The sequence below is a fragment of the Raphanus sativus genome, chromosome 8, assembly GCF_000801105.2.
Source record: "Raphanus sativus cultivar WK10039 chromosome 8, ASM80110v3, whole genome shotgun sequence".
In the NCBI taxonomy this organism is placed as follows: Eukaryota; Viridiplantae; Streptophyta; class Magnoliopsida; order Brassicales; family Brassicaceae; genus Raphanus; species Raphanus sativus.
Window position 1 is genome coordinate 21,070,078 of NC_079518.1, and position 10,825 is coordinate 21,080,902.

Below are 10,825 nucleotides of genomic sequence, written 5' to 3' on the forward strand. Positions count from 1 at the left end.
AATTTTAAGATAAGTTTTTAAAAAAATTGAACACTCAAAATTGACATATCATTAGTATGTCATAATAACATTTTTTTAATTTGCATGTACATATATATTCATATCCGATCTTTAAATAATATTATAGTTGAAAAATGACATTCAAATTAAATGGAAAGTATATACTGCATAAAAATTACAATTATTATCATTCAAAAAGATGGAAAATGTTAATTATCATAGTTATAAGAGAATATTATATTTTTAGTTTCCAATGGAAAGACTTGTAAATATATTAAAATACAGGGGCAGAATCTTAAAATTTTAAAATAGGATCCTGCTTTAATAGTATAGATCTTAAAGTTATTGACTTGCACTTTTTTTAATAAACAAGTGGGACTCTCTCTATTGCTTTTACCTTCTTTTAAAATTCGATTATTTGTTTTGCAATGGATATATTTCAATGAAGTCACTTATCATGGCCCTAACTAAGGGTGAGATGCCCAAATCAAATATTATCATATTTTCAGTATTGTATTTTTTCCTATGGATATCTAATTTTCCTATTTATTTTACATCAAACTCTACTCTTGCATACTATTACAAACGAAATTGTTACATATAGATGTGTAAGCAAACTCTTGCAAGTATCACAAACAAAATTGTCAATGAATATTTATCTCTCACATCTCTGTTATTAAAAGAGAAGTACACTTAGGAAATGCCCCTGAATTTTCAATGTTAATTACACTTCTATGCCACTGAACCTATTAATTAACATTCCTATAAAAAATCTTATCTTTTCAGATTATTAAATGCATGTTTTCTCACTCTGATTTTCCTTAAAAATCGGAAACAACATCTTCACATAGAAGGAAGTTATTTATACCAATAGATGATTATTAAATTTTTTCTTTAGCCAAAATAAATTCAATATCTAAACATAATATCTTTGCTGGCAATAAGTTCTAACCTAATAATCACTCTCAAATAATTAATATACCTATAAAACACAGAAACTTATCCTATAATTACGCTAACTTCTAAAATTTGGTGAATAATAAATTATCTTTACATTTTTTCCATATCTAAGTAATAAATAAATTGTTGTTTTAAAATGTTATATTAACAATAATGTAATACATATAATTTACAAATATATATATATATATATATATATATTATCAGTAGTACAAAGAAAAAATTTAGTGAAAAAATATTTATACGGCCACGGGTCAAGTTATAGAAATAAACAACAACAGTGCAAGATTATATTTTATTCATTTATATTTTTTAAGGAATGTTAAGATTTTAGAATTGGAAAAAATTTATGACCAACCTCTATATTATTTTAATTAGAAAATTTAAAATTTATATCAAAATATTTTGTTAAACATTTAATCTTAATTTTTATTATAACTATAAATATTAATTTACAATCTAAATTTATGTCTAAATATTACAAATATATCATTTTGTATAAATAAAAAACATAAATAATACCCGCCCAGTCGGGCGGGTCAAGGTCTAGTAGTCTATAAAACAGCAATCAAGCCACATTTAGATCAGTGAATATCTTATAGATATACGTAGAATACCAGTGGAAAAAATAGAACTGCACAAATCGATTTAAAGGCCAACTGAAAGCCAGAAATAAATCACATCACACTCAATCACAACCCCACTCGATTATAAAGTCAACTTAAAAAGAATCGAGCTATACTCAGTCGATGTAGGCTTTAACATCGAGTGAATGTGATGATGCATTTGTTGAATAGGTTACGAAGATTCGACAAATCAGTTTGGAAGACATGTAGAAAGATACAGAGAGCATTACCTGAAAGTCTAAGACCAATGATCTCATTAACTTAAATAGGACATTTTGAAATGCTTTGCATCAACTATGAGATTCATAGGATATTTCATAATACGATTAATGAGAAAAATGGTTTGGATGATAAAGAACATTCAATTTCTTGTAAATAGAGATTCTAATAGTTAAATCAAAGATGATTCATGGTTTTGATGAATTGAAAGAAAACGATGCGGGATAAAGGGAAATCGGAAAATTCATTCATCAACAGAGGTAACGGTCCCGATCAGTACATAAACATGTATCATGTGGTAAAACATACATCAACACATAATATACTCAAATTTCATATATAAATATAGATATTTAGGTTTATCCATACATTGTCCGTATCTCCGTTAGTCAAATGGTAACTGATGTTGACGTGGCTTTTACGGATGTTGACATGGCTTTTATATATTAATTAATTAATAAAAAATTAATACAAAATAATGTTTAATCGGTAGTTGAGGGGTGTCTAACCTGGGTGTGGCCCATATTCAACCTTATAATCAACCATTATGTCTTATTCATATCTAAAATATTTTGTTCATATATTTTGATAACAGGACTTTTCGGGTCCCTATCAAATGCAGTAGTATATGAGATATCGAACCAATCCTATGTGATTTCAATACACTGAGAATACAAATCTATGCTTAATCTAAGTGCAAACAGGTTTTGAATGATGATGCTAACTAGAACTATGCTAAAATGCAATAAAGGAACAAGCTTTCAATCAATCTAGGACGATAGGACTCATGGGGCTAGGCATTTGACTTTAAGTGATTAAGATCCAATCTAAGGATGGCAAACTTTCAATCAATAACTTCCTTAAGTCTAGAACACTGAAATAAGCAATCTCTATGGTCAAGAAGAATGCTCATTTGCTTTAATCAACTAGACATCAAAGGTCTTTGAGCCTAAAAGATCTAAGCAATCATTAGGGATGAGTCTATTAACTATCTAAACTCCCTTAACACAATGGTCTTTGTGTAAGGTAAGTTTAGAGCAAGCTCTACTTGGTTCAGACATTTCATCAAACACCTTGTGGGTGGGAAATGTCTAGAGCTCTAGAATAAAGAGGCCAACTTTAATCTAGCATTAAGAGAAGTAGACAAGCAAGGAAACAAAAAATCTAACACTAAACACCCTAGATCTTCACTTAATCACCCTAATCACCCTAGCCCATGAATCCAAAAGGTAACTACTCACTAATAGACATGAATAACCCAAAACCCATGGATGATTGAAGGTTAATCATGCTTAGTGGTCAAGATTGATCAATAAACACAAGAGATAGAGATGAAAAGAAGCTAAAGATGAATCTTTCACCAAAATAGCAATGTGTTTAGAGAGAAAACAAGATAACCCTCAAAATTAGGTCTAAAGGGTATTTATAGAAGTCTAAAAACGAGCTGGGTCAACCAAACAATCCTGGGTCAACCCAATAAAAAAGCAGTCTTTTTCGCCTGTAGCGACCTTGCTTCCCGCTACAGAGGTCGCTACAGAACTCTTCAACTCTTCAGGATCTGTAGAGACTTTGCAAGTCGCTATGGTGGTCGCTACGCTCACTCGGGTGGCCTCCTAGCGGCGTGATCATGTCGCTACGCAGAGGTCGCTACGGACACTTAGTCATTTCTTAGGTTCTGGCTTCTCCCATCATAGCGACTTGGTAAGTCGCTACGCATGTCGCTATGATGGCTCGGGTTGCGTCTTAGCGACCAGGCGAGGTCGCTATGCTGATGTCGCTACAGGGTTGATATGCTTCCAGTAGATTGATCATAACTCTTTCAATACAGATCCAAATGACTTGAAACCACCTCCATTAGAAAGCTAACTCAATTTACTTTGTCTTCCCAAAATCTGAGCTTCAAAAGATATATTTAAGGCCTTCATCCATGTTCATCTTTCACTCTTTTGACTCAAAACCCTTCAAATGTCTCCAAAGTCACCAACAAGCATCTCCAATATCTGATAGAGACAAATGTAATGCAATGCAACCTAAATGCACTCTAAATGCATGCAAAGGAATAATATAAGGACTAGAATGAAGCTTAAAAACATGTAAATACACAAGATATCAACTCCCCCACACTAGTCCTTTACTTGTTCACAAGTAAACTTTCAAAAAACTAATGTAGAGAGGTTTGAAGGTGGGAGCACATAAGCAAAAGAAACACTTAGAGCACTCAACTTAACATCCTAAAGAAACATAGCAAATAGCATGAGCACTCTCTTATTATACTCTACCTTCTCTAGGCCTATCAATATTCTTATACCTTTACACAAGATGCAATACTCATCAACCAACAAGTCTTCTTAACCAGCCCTCACATTGATTCACACACACACAAAGTGAATTTTCACAAATGGGCACATGATCTCAATCATTTGGCTAAGTGATCAAATGGTCTAATATGGATGAAAAGGAGGGTTCAATGCATCATTTTAAGGTGGTAATCACTCAAGAATCAAGGAGCTTGATCATTATGCAAAATTTATCTAAGACTAGGAGCAATTCATGCATACATGGATTCATCCTCATCATTCTACCCATTCCTAAGTAATTACAAATTCTACACCCCTTTCATTCATCCCATACCCCAAAATAACAAACACTCACATCACTCACCCAATAAACAACTCTCTTTTTCTTATGATTTAATCACTAAGGACCTTTTATTCACTTTTCTAAGCTCTAAAATCTTTTTATTCTCCCTTCCCCGCTATCTTTTTGAATCTTCTTCTTTTTTCTTTTCTTTTTTTTTTTCTTTTTTTTTGTTTTTTCTTTTTTTAATATAGGGGAAGGTCTCAAACAATACAAACAAGAGCTTTCTTATCTTTCTATTCTAGGTCCTTAGGGCTTTTTTTTTCTCATAACACACTATTGCTCATCTTTCTCACACTCCAAACCCAAGACATTAAACCTTTAAGAAACATACACCCACTCACCATCCTAGAAGCTAGCTCAAATGATGACCCTATGCTAGCAAGAGATGAGAACAAATCCATGTCGCTCCCAATACTCTCAAGATTTTGCACATGACAAACTATCAAAAGAGACCTCACTCATGCAAATCAATGTAGGCTTCAAAGAATGGTAAGGGTTTTAGGGTAAGGGAGTGCCATTTGGGTTAACAAAGAGTGGTTCAATGGAAAAGATAACCCAAATGTGTATGAAATCCATGATCAAGTATGCAAATGCCCATATGCAAGAGAGATTAAGTTCATTTAACTCAAGATTCAGGTTGGAGCTGGTTTCGAGAACAATGCCAATATCAAGCAAGCAAACATGTTTCAAGAAGAGTTTTCAAGGCACGAAGCATGCAAGGCTTTCAAGAGATGCTTAAGCTACTTGATATGTTTAGCTAGGGTGTCAAATTCAGTGCAAACAAGTGTTCTTTACAAGGCATTATCAACAGCTGCTCCATATGCAAGTGAATGCAACATATATGATCTAGACTCAATCCTAAGAATGCAAGTGATGCAACTACATGATTCTATATGCACTTTTCAAAAAAATTATTTTTTATGGTTTTTCTATGCATTTTGAATGTACAATGCAATGCATGAGACTCACAATCAACAAAGCAAACATGATCAAATACTTGGTACCTCCCCCACACTTAAATCACACAGTCTCTGTGTGAGTAAGAGAGAAGGAGATACCGAAAATATGATAAAGGCAATGATATGTACAAAGAAGGGTTGGAGTGATACCTCAAGTGGAGAGTGAGGTGCGGTAATGGGTGTCTAGAGCTGGAACTTGGACCTGGCCTGAAACTTCTACCACACTTATTGAAAACATAAAGAAATGAAAATTGCAAATTTATATACAAGGATAACCATGGGAATTCCTCCCAAGTGAGCTTGTTTTGAGTCACTAGCTTGACTACCTTTTCTCTTGTACTAGTGAGAAGGAGGATCCTTCCCACCTTCCAGAGAGATGGTGAGGACTTGAGAGAGAAGCTCTTGAAGCTTGATTGGATCATCTTGGAACTGTGGAGTAATGATGGCCCTTGCACTTGAGAATGGCTTAGACCTTCCCTTGCACTTGCTCTTATACTCAATAGCTCCATCCTTGAGTTTCATTGGGTGGAGAGTGAGGGTGTGAAGAGTCTTCTCAAGAGGTGGAGGGTGAGATTCCTTCACAATCTTCTTCTTGCCATGGGAAGCCTTTGTGGCTTCACTCACCTCCTCCTTTGGAGCACTTTCCAAGTGCTCATCACACTTCTCCTTAGGGGACTCTTCACCAAGAACCTCATTCTCAATACCACTCAGCTCAGCCTTTGTCTTCTCAATGGAGGATGCTCCACAAGTTATTGTGCCACAATACTCAGGTTTCAACTTAGGTGATTGAAGAGGGTAGGAGACAGCTTTGTTCACATTTAGGAGTGTGACTTTGTTGTTGGCAAAGTCTATGCAAGCTCCCACTGTTGTGAGGAATGGAGTGCCAGGGATCAATGGGACTATCTTCCCAGTTTCCATCTTCAAAACAGTGAGGTCTATAGGGATGGTGCATGCTCCAAGCTTCAAAGGGAAATCCTTGATGATACCAATTGGGGTTGTAGATGAGGAATCCCCAAATTGGAGCGTAGATGTGTCTTGTAGCATGTGCTCAATCCCTAGACTCTTCATCACCTCAAGTGAGATCACATTCACACTTGCACCAGAATCCACTAGAGCATAATCAAAGTTAAGCTTTCCAAGGGAACAAGGCAAAGTGAACATCCCTTGGTGTCCTAGTTTAGGGAGGGACTTGGGTGGGATTGGTGGATCAAGCTTGAGTGTAGAGATGTCCAGGAGCTCTGCTACTTCAGCTTGGTGGTCTAGAATGTCTTTGATGAGCATCATTTGGACATGAGCAGCTTGCAAGTTGTGAATCTCTGGAAGCCTTACTCCAATATCACTCAAGTCTTTTCTGAATTTGGAGACCACCTTCTTTTGAGCTTTGGTGAGGAATCTCTCTGGAAAAGGGAGCTTGTCATAGGGGGATAGCTCAACCTCAGTGTCTTCCTGCTTCACTACATTCAGCCTCTGATCAGATCTTCTCTCAACTGGTTTCTCAGCCTTGTGGTGTCTGCTCTGCTCAACCTTTGCTGCAACTATCCTGTCAGCTTCTTGCACAATCTTGGACTCAGCTGTTGCAACAACCACATGCTGAACCTGTTCAATTTCAGTTCCAAACACCAATCTTTCAATCTCATCTACCTCTCTCTTGTAGTTGGCGACCTGAGAAGTGTCACTAGAGAGGAGAACATTGCAATGTTCTCTTAGGTTTGACTCTGCTTTCCCTGGGAGAGTTCCCATAGGCTGCTTGGAGGATGAAGGCAAAGAAGCAACCTGGCTCTCTAAAGCTTTGACGTGAGAGGCAAGTTGCATGTACTTGTTGTTGAGGTCAGAATAAGTTCCATCAATCTTGGCATGAACAGCCTTGAACTCATCTCCAATGTCTTTAGCAAATTTCCCTTGAGCTTCTAGGATTTGTTTGAACATAGATTCTGTGGTTGAACTTGGAACTTGAGCTTGAGAAGAGCTTCCTCTAGCTTGAGTAGGCTGGTTGCTTTGATAACCACCTTGTTGGTTGTTGTAGAGGGGCTTTTGCTGGTAGTTGTTTTGGTATTGAAAGTTGGGCTCTTTCCTATACCAAGTTCCATTGTTGTTGATAAAGCACACCTCTTCATGTCCTTCCAAGCCATCAATCTTCTTGATCTCAGCAACCTGCTTTTGTTGCTGTTCCCCAACTGATTTCATCTGATCCAGCTTAGCTTTGTTGGCAAGAAGTAGGTCCAGCTTCTCTTCCAAAGACTTGAGCTCTTTCTTGGTCTGCTGATCATCACTTCTGTTGACTCTATCATGATCCTCACTGTATACTGAGTCACTCTTGGCCATGTTCTCTATCAGCTCCTCTGCATCCACCTCGTTTCTGCCTAAGAAGAATTCATTGCTGGCTGTATCAAGTCTGTTTCTGCACTGTGGTATAGCTCCCCTGTAGAAGGTACTCAACAAGCTCTCTTTGGAGAAACCATGGTGTGGGCAATGAGCTTGGTAGCCTTTGAACCTCTCCCATGCTTCACTGAAACTTTCTAAGTTCCTCTGCTGAAATCCAGAGATCTCATTCCTGATCTTAGCTGTCCTGGAGATGGAGAAGAACTTGTCTAGAAAGGCTTCCTTGCACTCATCCCAAGTAGTGATAGAGTTACTTGGGAGAGACTTCTCCCACTGTCTTGCCTTGTCTCCTAGAGAGAAAGGGAAGAGCCTGAGCTTCAAAGCATCTTCTGACACTCTATTGGTCTTGGACAAACCACAGTAGCTATCAAACTTGTCCAAGTGGTCAAAAGAATCTTCAGTAGCAAGACCATGATACTTGTTGTTCTCAATGATGTTGAGCAGTCCTGACTTGATCTCAAAGTTGTTGTTCTCCACAGCAGGCGCTTTTATTCCCAACCTATGACCATTGATGTGAGGTTGATCATAGGCCCCAATGGCTCTAGCTTGGCGTTGTGGGTGTTGTGGTCGAAGGTTGGCAGCTCCTTGACCATTTCCCTCTTGGGCAGCTCCCAAAGGGATCTCTCCATCTTGATTCTGGTTCTGATGGTGAGCCATATCAAAACCCAATCTGTTGAAATGAGCCTGTTGCTCCTCTTCTCTCCTTCTTCTTGTATTCTCTCTTTCCAAAGCCCGGATGTCTGGTACTAGAGGAGTGAGGTTTGTAGTCCCTCTACTTCTCAAGTTCATACACCTGAAATGAAAAAGAAAGAGGAAAAAGCAGAGCCAATATCACAATAACAATAAAAATGACTTAGTCTCAAGCAAATGACTAAATTCCAATGTCAAAATCACAATAGAACTTGGCAACGGCGCCAATTTGATAACAGGACTTTTCGGGTCCTTATCAAATGCAGTAGTATATGAGATATCGAACCAATCCTATGTGATTTCAATGCACTGAGAATACAAATCTATGCTTAATCTAAGTGCAAACAGGTTTTAAATGATGATGCTAACTAGAACTATGCTAAAATGCAATAAAGAAACAAGCTTTCAATCAATCTAGGACGATAGGACTCATGGGGCTAGGCATTTGACTTTAAGTGATTAAGATCCAATCTAAGGATGGCAAACTTTCAATCAATAACTTTCTTAAGTCTAGAACACTGAAATAAGCAAGCTCTATGGTCAAGAAGAATGCTCATTTGCTTTAATCAACTAGACATCAAAGGTCTTTGAGCCTAAAAGATCTAAGCAATCATTAGGGATGAGTCTATTAACTATCTAAACTCCCTTAACACAATGGTCTTTGTGTAAGGTAAGTTTAGAGCAAGCTCTACTTGGTTCAGACATTTCATCAAACACCTTGTGGGTGGGAAATGTCTAGAGCTCTAGAATAAAGAGGCCAACTTTAATCTAGCATTAAGAGAAGTAGACAAGCAAGGAAACAAAAAATCTAACACTAAACACCATAGATCTTCACTTAATCACCCTAGCCCATGAATCCAAAAGGTAACTACTCACTAATAGACATGAATAACCCAAAACCCATGGATGATTGAAGGTTAATCATGCTTAGTGGTCAAGATTGATCAATAAACACAAGAGATAGAGATGAAAAGAAGCTAAAGATGAATCTTTCACCAAAATAGCAATGTGTTTAGAGAGAAAACAAGATAACCCTCAAAATTAGGTCTAAAGGGTATTTATAGAAGTCTAAAAACGAGCTGGGTCAACCCAACAATCCTGGGTCAACCCAATAAAAAAGCAGTCTTTTTCGCCTGTAGCGACCTTGCTTCCCGCTACAGAGGTCGCTACAGAACTCTTCAACTCTTCAGGATCTGTAGAGACTTTGCAAGTCGCTATGGTGGTCGCTATGCTCACTCGGGTGGCCTCCTAGCGACGTGATCATGTCGCTACGCAGAGGTCGCTACGGACACTTAGTCATTTCTTAGGTTCTGGCTTCTCCCATCATAGCGACTTGGTAAGTTGCTACGCATGTCGCTATGATGGCTCGGGTTGCGTCTTAGCGACCAGGCGAGGTCGCTATGCTGATGTCGCTACAGGATTGATATGCTTCCAGTAGATTGATCATAACTCTTTCAATACAGATCCAAATGACTTGAAACCACCTCCATTAGAAAGCTAACTCAATTTACTTTGTCTTCCCAAAATCTGAGCTTCAAAAGATGAATTTAAGGCCTTCATCCATGTTCATCTTTCACTCTTTTGACTCAAAACCCTTCAAATGTCTCCAAAGTCACCAACAAGCATCTCCAATATCTGATAGAGACAAATGTAATGCAATGCAACCTAAATGCACTCTAAATGCATGCAAAGGAATAATATAAGGACTAGAATGAAGCTTAAAAACATGTAAATACACAAGATATCATATTTTCTAATTATCTAGAATTAGTTCCATAGAATATATCAATTCTAAGTAATTGGTTTAATTACCTTTATTATTGTTATTGTGTTTTAAAATTTTCAAAATGTGAAAGAAAACATGAAAGAAAAATGAAAACAATTTCCATAAGTTATTGCAAAAAGTTTTAATTTGAAAACATATAGTTCAAAACTATTAAAAATATTTTATTTTATTTTTATCATTTATTATTTATTTAAATAATTATTTATATTTATTTATCTTTATATCAATTTATTGTTTTTGTCTCATATCTTTCTCACTAATTTATCTTGTTTTGCAGGTTTTTCATCACATAGTTCTCATCTTCCACTAATTTAAAGGTATATTTATTAATTTTAGATATGTATTTTTGTATTTTTTATAAAGGTAAATTTATCTGATCTTCCACCAAACTTTATATGAATTTTCCGGTTTTGTCTCATATTTTTCTCAATAATCTATCTTTTTGCAGATTTTTAATCAGATGGTTCTCATATTCCATTTGGATATGTACGTTGTGTGTTTTATAAAAGTATATATATCTAATTTTCTACTAATTTTATGTGTGTTTTAAGTTATTTGAATATTTT

General features: G+C 36.4%; 1 non-coding gene across 1 annotated transcript; it reads left to right on the forward strand.

The window, feature by feature from the left end:
• The first annotated feature begins 7,856 nt into the window (after positions 1-7,856).
• LOC130499332 (small nucleolar RNA R71) lies at positions 7,857-7,963 on the forward strand. Its single transcript, XR_008938210.1, has one exon. It is a non-coding gene; the product is annotated as a small nucleolar RNA R71 (small nucleolar RNA).
• The last annotated feature ends 2,862 nt before the right edge of the window (positions 7,964-10,825 follow it).